Genomic DNA, 12,390 nt, shown 5'->3' with positions numbered 1-12,390 from the left:
ACAACCTTATAAATCACATGTAATTTCAGTTTGTGTCTTTCTTTTCAATAATTATGCCTCTTATTTCCTCTTCATATCTTATTGCATTGACCAGGACTCCATTATTTTTTTAATATAAGCAGCGATATATATTTGTTATGTTGTAGATAAATCATTTTTATCAGTTTAAAGATATCATCTTCCATTTATAGCTTGCGAAATGGTAGTGATTTTCAACCTTATATGTGTGAAATTTTATCAAATGCATCTTAAGCATGTATTGAGATTATTATGTTCTTTAATCTGTTGACATTAATAGTTTTCTACATGCTGAAATTTTCTTGTATTCCTGTGATAACAACCAGTTAATTTTTATGGCCCTATGAATTCTTATATTATCAGCTGAAAGTCTGGCTTGCCGCAAGATTTTCAATAATAATAGAAAAGTATGAGTTTTGCATTAGGAATCAAGTGGGACATCTTAATATATGTGTATGTGTACATATGTATACACATAAATTTACATGAATACACATATATCTAGTCACATAAATACATAAATATTCATATACATATATAAAATATAGATAAATGTACTTATACTTTATTTTATTTCAGGACAATCACTAAAGTTCTCATTGTTGAATTCTAAGAACCATTTCTAATAGCCATATATGATAATCAATGTAGCAATGAGAACAAAATAAAGTGAGACTCTACAGAATTTTAAATAAGTCTAGGCAATACTACAAACAGCATTCATTTTGGCTAAACACTATGATGTCCTCTTAAGAACATTACTTAAAATCTTTAAAGCTTATTTTCTCTTTAGTAATCACGAATTTGGAGTGAAGTGACAATGTAGGGAAAAAAAAGAACTTACTATAAATGGTATTTGAAAAGTCCTCATGTAGATCCACATAGTGTTGCTAGGGAACATGGTTTCTTAGCATCTTAGCTAGAAAACCAGGCCTCTTACCTCTTTTGGCAATAAAAATCTGTACCATGAAACTGACTTAAGACGGTTTGGAGATAAATTGGCTTCAAAATATTTGGATAATCACAATTTGTTTTATAATCAACTTTCCCTTAAGAAATAATAACGTGTTTGACTCCTGTTGGAAACAGGAGAATATATAACCTATTATCTTTCACTATTGAGATACCACATAACTGTGAAATAGCAGAATAGTGGTTAAAACTATTGTGATGATTAATTTTGTATGTCAGCTTAACTGGGCCACAGGGTGCCCAGATATTTGGTCAAACATTATAATGAGTGTTCCTGTGAGGATGTGTTTGGATGAGATTAGCATTTGGATTGGTGGACTAAGAAAAGCAGATTATCCTCCCTCATTAGTGGGCCTCATCCAATCAGTAGGAGGCCTGAATAGAACAAAAAGTCTGACCCTCCCTCTAGTGGGGAGGATTTTTCCTACCTGACTGCTTTTGGATGGGGACATTGGCTCTTTTCCTGCTTTCAGACTCAAACTGAAACACAGGCTTTTTCTGGGTCCCAAATTTGTTTACTTTACAGCAAGAACTTCATTACTGGCTTTCCTGGCCTTTGGACTCAGACTGGGATTAAACCATCTGCTATCCTGGGTCTCCAGTTTGCTGACTTACCCTACAGATCCTAGGACCTGCCTGTCTCCATAATCACGTGACCCGATTCATTATAATAAAGTTATCTATCTAACTGTCTATCTATATACATCCTATTGGTTCTGTGTCTTTGGAGAATCCTGACTAATACAACTATAAACTCTATACTATTGCTTAGGTTTGAAACACAGCTTTGTCATTTACTGTCTACGTGAAGTGACAAAAATCTCTGTGCCTCAGTTTCCTTATCTTTAAGACAGGAAAAATAATAGCATCCAATGAAATTTTGTGAAAATTAACTTAGCTACTACGTATAAGAATGCCTGACCATAGTAAGTGTTCAATAAATGTTACCTATTAATATTGTGTGGTTGTGGATGCTATTGTCATTCTTTTACTAGAAAATGTATTTTCAGATGGCATTATTACAAATTCTCCCATTTCTTAACACTCTTAAAACTTCTTAAGCAAATAGAATTTACTCTTGCCAATATTAATCTAGAGATAGCTCAGTGAAAAATTTACATTCTCTTGCTAAATGGACTTCCTATAACATTGCCAAGAACCTTAGCAAGTTGAAAAAAAAATACATGAAAAAAAACAAATGTATACTTTGTGGGTGAGTGGGTACATACATGGAATTAAGGAGAAAGAGGGACCATTTAAATGGTCCCTTGGATGTATATCTTAAGTGTATTTGTATCAAAAGAGGGATAGACATATGAAGGTATAAAGTATAATTTCTTTGGTTTCATAAAAAACTTCTGGGTATGCAGAGAGATTGATATAACAGGCATCAATATAGACATAACCACTGCTAGAATTCAGAACTGGAAGTGAAGAACAATTCTGTATGCAAACTGCAGCCACCAAGGGGAACCTAGGTAGGTGGAATATCATTACTCAAACTGGAAAGTGCCCAGGAAGCTGGATTAATAATATACCCACATTTTTTTTTAAGGGCCAGGCATTTCCAAACAGTCAAAAATGTTCAGAAACTTTTCATTATATTTTGTAATCACAAAATATTTTTAAAGTACATACAATGTACTAGTCGGAACCATACCAAAAATAAGAGCAGAGTGAGAAGGAAAGAGGAACATGGTACTTTTTATTGTTATATATATTTCATCTTTTTATAGTGTTGAGGAGGCTTATATTTAAATAGAATGACAAAAATGAATGATTCCCTCTTGATGGGTGCAAAATCTTAGAGCATTATTTTTCCCTCAGAGCAAACTACACTATTCAGCTCTCCATTATAAGAAAAAAATGAAATGGGTATGATAATGAGTTTTATTAGAGAGTGTACTTGAAGCATTTGGTGGAATTTTAGAAATAGATTTTCACAATGGCATCAAAATAAATCTTGGGAATGATTTCTAGGCTATCTGGGTTAAATGAGTCATTTCTTGCACCAAGTAGATGTTTTCTATAATAGAGGCACCTTTCTGCACAAAGAGCTATGTGTTAGGGCCAGCAACCAAGAGTCTTGATCTTAAAAGAAATGATGTCATAAATGCAGACTAATCAACAAAAGGCATTGGCAACATCCAGGGACTTACAGGCAGTGGGTAACATTGTTCCTTTTATTTTATAATATGAAAGTGCTCACTATTATTATCTGCTATCCTTGGATGATGAGTTGGGAACAAGAAGCCCTATATAGTACCTGCATAGAAAGTGGTAAAGTAAATGTTTTCTTGTTTCAAACAGTCTCTTTTTAGATCAGTCTGTTCCAGGTTACACTGAGAACTCTAAGTCAGCCTGTCTGACTTTTCATGAAGTGTTATTTCAAAATGACTACAGAGAGCAAATTTATATTCCTCAAATCTTCACCAAGGAGACTTCCTACCTCTTATTAACACTGAGTGAATTAACACATTATAAAATAGAAGAATAAAGATTAACCTAATGAGTAAATGCAGAGGTAAATACTTTCACTTCAGATGAGTCAAGGGTAAATGTACTTACGAGTGTCCATTTAAGACTGTCTTTGGCAACCACGTAATGGGACAGGCCTGTCATAGTGGCCTATAATAGCTCAACCTGCCCATAAGAAATAAATCTTAAGCCTTTTGCAAAGTATCAGTATCTGCTTTTACCTCTTCATATCTTTCTATTCCCTGCTGTGAGCACTATGATCCAATCGTATCAAGCAATTTGCCATGCTCTGAATGCACCCAACTTTCACGTGCCTCCCTCTCAGCTTGAGTTGCTTTTCCTTTGCATTATCCACCAAGAACATTCTAGCTATTCTTTAAGATTCAACTCAAGTGTCAGCTCACCTATATAACCGCTATTAACTTCTGGACAGAGCTGTGCATCCCCTCCATGCTGCATTTGAACCTTCCCTGTTTCTATTACAGCTGGTGTCACTGTACGGTGATTATTTATTTACCTCCTCTAGACAGGAGCTCCTTGAATGAAAAATACATAACCCCTATGAGTAATAAACTTTTGAATGACATTCATGTGGCCATATTCCTTTTCTGACTACCAGTTTACTATCAAGAGGTGATATTAATGGCCAGTGATTTTTACTTCTTACAATTCTACTCCCTTAGTTAGCATAGACTCCTGACATCATTTCTTCTCATCCCCACAGGGATTCGATGCCAGTCCTGACTTGAATGTTTTTCATGCATAAAGTATATTGAATAGAGCTCTTTCTTGCTTTCATGTTTTATTTAAACATGCTACTTGCTTTATTTTTTTAACCTTCAATGACTGTCACTTGTCTTATTTGTCACATTTGGACTAAATAAATTAATCATTTCATTTTGTCTGCCAGAGTTAAGGCTTAAGGCTTAAGGCAGGTCTGAAACTCTGAAAGTAAGTTCTCTTTATAGCATGAGCGATGTGGGATGGAAAGAGAGGCAGCTCTGAAGAAAGTGAGCTACTGACTATGTCTCCACAAAAGCAGAAGTCAAAATGTGGGGAAGAGGTGGGAATAAAGGCTTTGAAAAATAGACTACAAAAGCAGTGAACGGCGAATCAAATGATTTAGATCCTCATCTTGCTTTGCTTCTAACTTCTTGTATGATCCTTTTTTTTCCTGTTGGGATCTCATTTTCCTCATTTGTTAAGTGAGAGGATTGTACTTAAGTCTTTGTATACCACCAGTGTGATTTTTACAATATGCACACACAATTACATTAGCATTTGCTTAATTAAAAATTAATATTTTCAACTTTGTGTCATTGCCATAAACAATCTTAAGCAATAATAACTATATAATCACAGTTTTAATGAGCTGGTTTTATATTTTTGAGTGCATATTAAATACACAATGTTTTTAAAGTCCATCCATATATACCTAGAATAACAATAGCTATTATTTAAATAATAACAATAGCTAATATTTAAATCTTATCGTGTGCCATGTGCCGTTCTAAACTCTTTATTTGCATTAAATCATATAATCTTCACAACATCCATTTTAATACAGATTTTACAGATGGGAAATCGTGGCACAGAGAGGTTAAGAACTTATACAAAGTCACGCAGCTTGTGAGTGGCAGAGTCAGGATTCAAACTCAGGCAGTCTGTAACTATACTTGGGAACAATGGACTGAGGATGTCTATGGTCTTCTCCAGTGCCAGGCCCCTCTAATTTTGTTTTTCTCTGGAGCACACTCTTCTAAGGTCCTACTTTTTGTATCTACTTAATAAGTTCCTTTCAAATAGAGTCTGTGTTAGACTATATTTGATTTTTAGCCTTTTCACTGTCTTTTATCTCTTCACAATTACATAAAATTGCTCACTTACCCAGTTATGCACAGCATAGAAGTTACATTTCATTGCATCCCCAGAAATCATTTTATTTAACGGTTCTATAAGAAACATTCATTCTTGATTATGAAGAGGCTGTATAAAGTTACCTTTTTCCAAGGGACTCAGTTTGTCCTTGAAGAAATAGCATGCACAGAAATTCAGAGTTGGAAAGAGCTTAGATGTTATCTGGTCTCAACACCAAACATTGAGGTTTCCTTTCTCAGCTTCTCTAAATGCTGGTCATTCAGCCAGAGTCTCCAGTCAACGTGAACCTACTACCTTCACTATTGGGTATCTCATTCATTGGTAAATACTTATCATTCCCTTTCTGAAATCATCCAGTGGTCCCCAAACTTTTTGGCACAGGGACCATTTTCATGGAAGAAAATTTTTCCACAAAATTGGGGGGAAGGGATGGTTTCAGGATGATTCAAGCACACTACATTTATTGTGTGCTTTTTTTCTATTATTATTACATTGTAATATGTAATGATATAATTACACAATTCACCATAGGTTGGGGACCACTGATATATACCATATATATGCAGTCATGTGCCATATAATGACATTTCAGTCAATGAAAGACTACATATACAACAGTGGTCCTGTAAGATTATGATGGAGCCTCTGAGAGGTCTTCAAAAAGTTTATGAAAAATGCATATTATGCAAAAACTATGCATGGATTTTAAAATTTTTGGCACCGAACTAAACTCGTACTGTTTATAATATGTCTGATGAACAAGATATAGTTTTAGGCACTAAGAAGGATAAGACATTAGTTTGAAGAGACCCCCTATCAGAACAACATGAATTCTGCTAAAATTAAAGCAAGAACAACATCAAATTTATGGTGAAGCTTGGGTGGAAGAATGGTGAAATCATTGAAGCTTTATGAAAAGTATATGGGGGCAATGCCCCAAAGAAATGAGCAATTTACCAGTGGATAACTCGTTTTAAAAAGGGATGAGGCACGTTGAAATTGAAGCCCACAGTAGTGGACCATCCACATCAATTGTGAGAAAAAAAAATTCATCTTGTTCGTACCCTAACTGAAGAGGACTATGATTAACAGCAGAAACAATAGTCAACACCACAGACACTTCAATTGGTTCAGCTTATGTAATTCTGACCGAAAAATTAAAAGTGAGCAAGCTTTCTACTCAAGGAGAGCCAAAACTGTTGCATCCAGATCAGTTGCAGACAAGAGCAGAGCTTTTGATAGAAATTTTAAACAAGTAGGATCAAGATCCTGAAGCATTTCCTCGAAGAATTTTAACAGGAGGTGAAACATGGCTTTGCCAGTATGATCTTGAAGACAAAGCACAGTCAAGGCAATGGCTACCGGGAGCTAGTAATGGGCCAAAGCAAAAGTGGACCAGTCAAGAGCGAAGGTCATGGCAACAGTTTTTTGGGATGCTCAAGGTATTTTGCTGTTGATTTTTCTAAAGGGCCAAAGAATAATAATATCAGCTTATTATGAGAGTGTTTTGAGAAACTTAGCCAAAGCTTTAGCAGAAAAATGCCTGGGAAAGCTTCACTAGGGAGGGAGTCCTTCTCCACCACGACAGTGCTCCTGCTCACTCCTCTCATCAAACAAGGCAAGAGTTTAGATGGCAAATCATTAGGCATCCCCCTTATAGTCCTGATTTAGCTCCTTTTCTTTTCATTTCCTAATCGTAAAAAAATCTTTAAAGGGTACCCCTTTTTCTTCAGTTAATAACGTACAAAAGACTGCATTGACATGGTTAAATTCCCAGGACCATGATCTATAGGGATGGGCTAAATGGCTGGTATCATTGCTGACAAAAGTGTCTTAAACTTGATGGAGAGTATGTTGAGAAATAAAATTTATACTGTTATGTTTATTTTTCCATGAATTTTTGAAGTCCCCTTGTATATAGAAACTTGACATATGGCACTTAAGATTGACGTTGCAGATCAAGTAGGGGAAATGATCGATATTCAGTAATGGTTCTGGGACATTTGTCTTTCCATATGAAAAATATATATAAATAAAAATAGATATACCATCTAGGTTTGTGTAGGTATACTCAATGATGTTCACACAATGATGAAACTGCCTATCAATGCATTTCTCAGGACATATCCCCTTGTTAAGTGTTGCATGACTATATGTGTGTACATATATTATACATATTATATATAATATATATGTATCATGCATTGGTCTTAGTTTCTCATTTTTAAGCAAAATAAAATTCTAGGGTTTTTGTTCCAAAAGTTGTATATATTTATATAATAGGTAATATTCATTCTTAGTGAAATTGATATATTTTCATTGAAGACAACTTTAAAAAGTATCAAAATGGATACAAATCATCCATAAGCCAGGAATCCACACTGTTGCCAACATTTTATATTATTTTCTTCTCTTAAGGTGAATATGTATTCTGTGCTACTATTCTGCATATGTTTTTGAACTAACTTGCAATTATTTATATGCTCATATTTTGTGTGTGTGGTGAGGCTCCTCCTGATATTCTACCATATACAGATGAATCAATTTTCATCAATGCTTTGGAAAAACAGAGACATCCTAAAGGTAAAGGGCATCTACTTCCAGATAAGATGGACTAACAGAAACCAAATTTGCCCTCTTTCCTAAAATAAAAAGACAAAATATGAAATAATGATTTGCAAGACACTGGATATCAGAAAATGAAGGGCAGAAATCAGCAAACAAGTTGAATCCTATGATTGCCCCAGTTTATTGTCTTGAAAGAGTCTCCAGGCTATAGCACAGGGAGAGGGAACCCAGGTGCAGTGGTGGAATTCCTGAGTTGAGCAGATGAACCTGAGAGTCTGGGAAGACCAAGGTGAGCAGAGTTGTCAGGACAGTGTGTAAAGCAGCGCGTTGCACACGGGAAACTCTTCAAAGATCCATAGACGGAATCTCTCAAATATTCAGCCAAGTAATGATCAGCACATGCATGTGAGGCAACAACCCAGGGCTGGGGAAAGAACCACCTAAAAACATTAGTGGTAAGAGTGCCCAGTGCTCACAGAGGGCTGGGAATAATGCCCACCCCCATTAGTCAGATAAGAATTAGGTAGAGTACACAGAAGGGTCTTGCTTATTAGTAGGGAAAAATTAGCCTTAGAGTTAGCATGGCTGTGTTCTTACCTAATACAATTATTATAAAAAGTTAACCAAAAAGATCAAAATGTTTCCAAGTAATTCAACTACATTCCAGAAAAAGCTCAAGAATATTTATAAGAATAGAAAAACATCCAGTATCAAACAAGGTAAACTTTAAATGTTTGGTATTTGATAAAAAATTACTAAGCATGAAAACAAGCAGGAAATATGACCCAATGAGGGGGATAAAATAATCAACTGACAAGTTAGAATTAACATAGGAGAACATTAAAATATTTAAACATGTATTAAAACTGTAATGCATATATTAAAAAGGTAAGTAGAGATCTGGAAGATATAAAAAAGACTCTAATCAAACATCTAGAGATAAAAATTCAAAGCCTGAAATGGAGAGGATGAAAAGCAAATTCGACAATGCAGAAGAAAACATTAGTGAACTTGAATATATGACAACTGAAACTATCCAAAATAAAACACAGAAAGAATTTAGAGCATCATAAACTGTGAGGCAACTTCAAGTGGCCTAAATATGTGTAACTGGCATCCCTGAAAAAAGGTGTTGGGGGGAGGCAGAAAAAAATATTTGAAGATAATGGCTGAAATTTTTCCATATGTGATGAAAATTATTCTCATCTTTTCATTTAACATTATGTTGCTAGAGTATTTCTGCTTTCTGTATATCACGTGAAACCATGGTTCCTAAAGACCACAAAGATTCCCTCCTACAGATATTTTATAATTTATTTAGCCATTTAAACTATGCTTACAAATTTTGTTTTATTGCAAATTTTCATGATTATAAATAGTGCTGTAATCAATCTTTTTACCCACAAATATTGATCTGCATCTGATTTGAGGTACGGTCCTTGTAGTGAATTTACTGGGTAAAAGTAATTTGCTGGATAAAAGTGAATTTACTGGGTAAAAGTATCTGCATACACATTTTTAGGTTCTTAATATATAAGTTTAAGCCCACTTTTCAGAAAGATTATATAGTATTTGTAAATATATACATTTGTACATTTGTAGTGTAGTATACATAGTATATTTTATATTTTAGCCAACAGATGTCATTATTAAAGAAAAAAATGTCATTAAAAAAGAGAGAGAGAGAAACTTAGCTACTTTTATAGGTGAAAACTATAAGGTCTTTAAAAAAAATCAATCTGTATTTCTTGTATTATTAACAGCTTAAATATTTATCACATTCATTGTAAATGCCAGTTCATGTCCTCAGGCCACTTTTCTATTAGTTTGAAGTGATTTCTTATATCAATTTGTATCAGCTCTTTACATGTTACAGATATTAACCCTTTATATTTATGATGAACATTTTTCAAAGATTAGCCAAATTCCCATTTATGTTGTCACGTGGCAATTTCCAGAGCTCCCACCCTCTTTAAAACACATTCACTTTTATCCTTGTTCATAAATCCTAAACTTGCACTTATTTCTCCCTAAAACTGATATTTTCTATTTTGTTTATAGAGTATGAACCTAGGAATCAGGTGCTCCGCCCTTTCATTTATAAGAGAATCCTGTTCTACTTAATCCCTCAGTTTACTTTATTTAAGTAATTTCTCTTTCACCTCATAAGGTAGTTAAAAGTAGTTAAGATTTCATCCAATGGTTTAAGGACTAGGGCAAGGATGAGGGCAAGGCCTGGGGTATGACTTAGTGAAAGAAAATTTTTCTTCCCTAGGAGTTCTATCAGTGACACCTGGACCTAATTTTTCTTGGAAGAGCTAATGCCTTATTTCTAGAATATGTCTATTATGGATCCAAGTAAATCCTGCTAGATTTACTCAGTGCACATAATCTAGTACATAGTGGTAATGGGAGATTCCTGGCTGCAGAGCCAGGAAATGCAGTTTAGAGACATGGCTCTGCGCCTCTCTAGAACTCAATTTCCTTCCAGCTGTAAAATGAGAGTCAAACCAAATGATCTTCAGGGTTCATTCCAGGTCTGAAGTTCTACAACTTGTTACTGTTTTCTAAAATAAAGATTGCATTTCTCTTCAGAGAATCTTCTGGGATTTCCCCTGTCTGTTTTAGAAAGACTGGGGGTGGGCGGGGATCAATTTTTAACGACCGCAGGTATTTTACAGATGTTAAAGCCAGAGTGCTTGTACTGATAGCTGGGTTTGAAATGTCGAGCAAATAAACTCATAGTTAGAGGTTTCCAGCATTCATGTAGTGCATCTGTTTGGTCTTTCATGCTTCAAGGGGCTAATAGAACCTACTGCTTCCTTGGAAACCAGTGGAAGCTCTAAACGCAGCTGAAGCATGTGCCAGCTTATTACCAATAAAAAATGGGATCAATTTTCATCCCAAGAGTGAGAAATTAATCAAGCGAGCCTATCTTTTAAACAGCATGCAAACCATTTAACACTTAGGGTCCTAGGGTATGTGCATAGTTTTGGGAAAGGGTTAAAGTGTATGGCTTTGAAATACGTCATTTGTATGCATGTAAATATAGTTATTTAAACAAGGTATTGATGGATTCATTGGATATTGCTGAAGGGGAAAAAGCTTTGTACTCACTTGCTTCCAAATAAAATTTTATAATTTCATTTTGACAAATTTTGTTATTTTAACTAACGTATAATCATGTACATGATTGTATTTGTGTTTGTGACAATAATGACTTACATTTTAAGACACAAAATGGTTTTACAATGTGTTCATGGCTTCCTGGTTTGAACCTGACACCTCTGGATTTACTTAACTTCCTAAAAAAAAGAGACAGCACTGTAATATGGAGCTAGATAGTACTGCAAAAGTCAACTAGTAGCAGTAAATGTCAAAATTCACCTTAAAATGGCATCTCTAATTATAAATTGACACTAGCAAAACATTGGCAGTTGCCATGATATTACATGCTTTACAAGATCCCGCAGCTGCCAGCCAAATCTCCTTTTCTCTTCTACATTTGCTTTTCCTTCATGACATTTAATCAGTCAACAATATGAACGCTGGTGTTCTCCTAAGCTACCCTACAGCTTAAAAATCCTGACTACTTCATGTTCTCTCAAAAGTGGGGCGAGGAGAGCAGCAGGTCTTTCAGAATGAGATCTGTACTTATCAATCACAGCAGCAGCAAGGAAACTGGCCTTTGCAGAGGTGAAGCTGGTTCATTCACTGGGAAGGGAAAAGCTGTTTCAGATTAAAATGGAGGCAAAACAATGTCAGGCAGCTGGAGAGCCTTCTGAAAACTGGAAAGACCGGGTTTCCAGAGTTTGGGCAGCGAAGCAGAGTCTACTTAAATTTATGGAAAGCAGACAGGAGGACAACTTCAGGTTAGTCTAAAAAAGGCATCTGGAGAGCTCTTATATAGAGAAAATCACACATACTGAATCATACTGGGGGAGTGAATAGGGGAAAAGCCTGACTCTGGGAGCTGCATTTATAGAGAAATAAAGGCAGTGAAGGTAAAACCTCAGCCTCAACAAAAGCCTGCCTGGATATATTCACGGCTGGGTGTACCCTCTGCAGGCACCACTAAATGGTTCTACTCTTCCATTGAGTTCCTTCCACTATTTGTCCCTCCCTGAAATCCTCTCCCTCAATATACTCTACAGCTTTGTTACTTAAAGTGTGGCCAGAGGATGAGTAGCATTGGCATCTTCTAGGAGCTTATTAGAAATGTAGAACTGTAGTCCCAGCACAGATCTACTAAAAGAGAATACCATTTTTCTAAGATCTGCAGGTGATTCACGTGCACATTAAAATTTGAGACGCACTGTTTGACAATATACACAATGTGCTCTCAGAAAGACTTTACAATTATATATCAAGACATAGCCATGTAGATATAAGTATCCATCATTTATTCATTCTTCCAACAAATATTCACCAGACACAACTGAGTATCTCACAAACCCTATCTCAAGGAGTTAGCAC

The 12,390-nt window shown here is 35.3% G+C and overlaps 1 protein-coding gene across 6 annotated transcripts in view; it reads right to left on the bottom strand.

Annotated features, from left to right (window-relative positions):
- Window positions 1–12,390, bottom strand: part of ANKS1B (ankyrin repeat and sterile alpha motif domain containing 1B) — a 950,573-nt gene that overhangs the window by 479,577 nt on the left and 458,606 nt on the right. The window lies entirely within an intron of this gene.

This window comes from Lemur catta, chromosome 6, assembly GCF_020740605.2.
Source record: "Lemur catta isolate mLemCat1 chromosome 6, mLemCat1.pri, whole genome shotgun sequence".
Classification (NCBI taxonomy): Eukaryota; Metazoa; Chordata; class Mammalia; order Primates; family Lemuridae; genus Lemur; species Lemur catta.
This window is presented reverse-complemented; position numbering and strand designations above follow the sequence as displayed.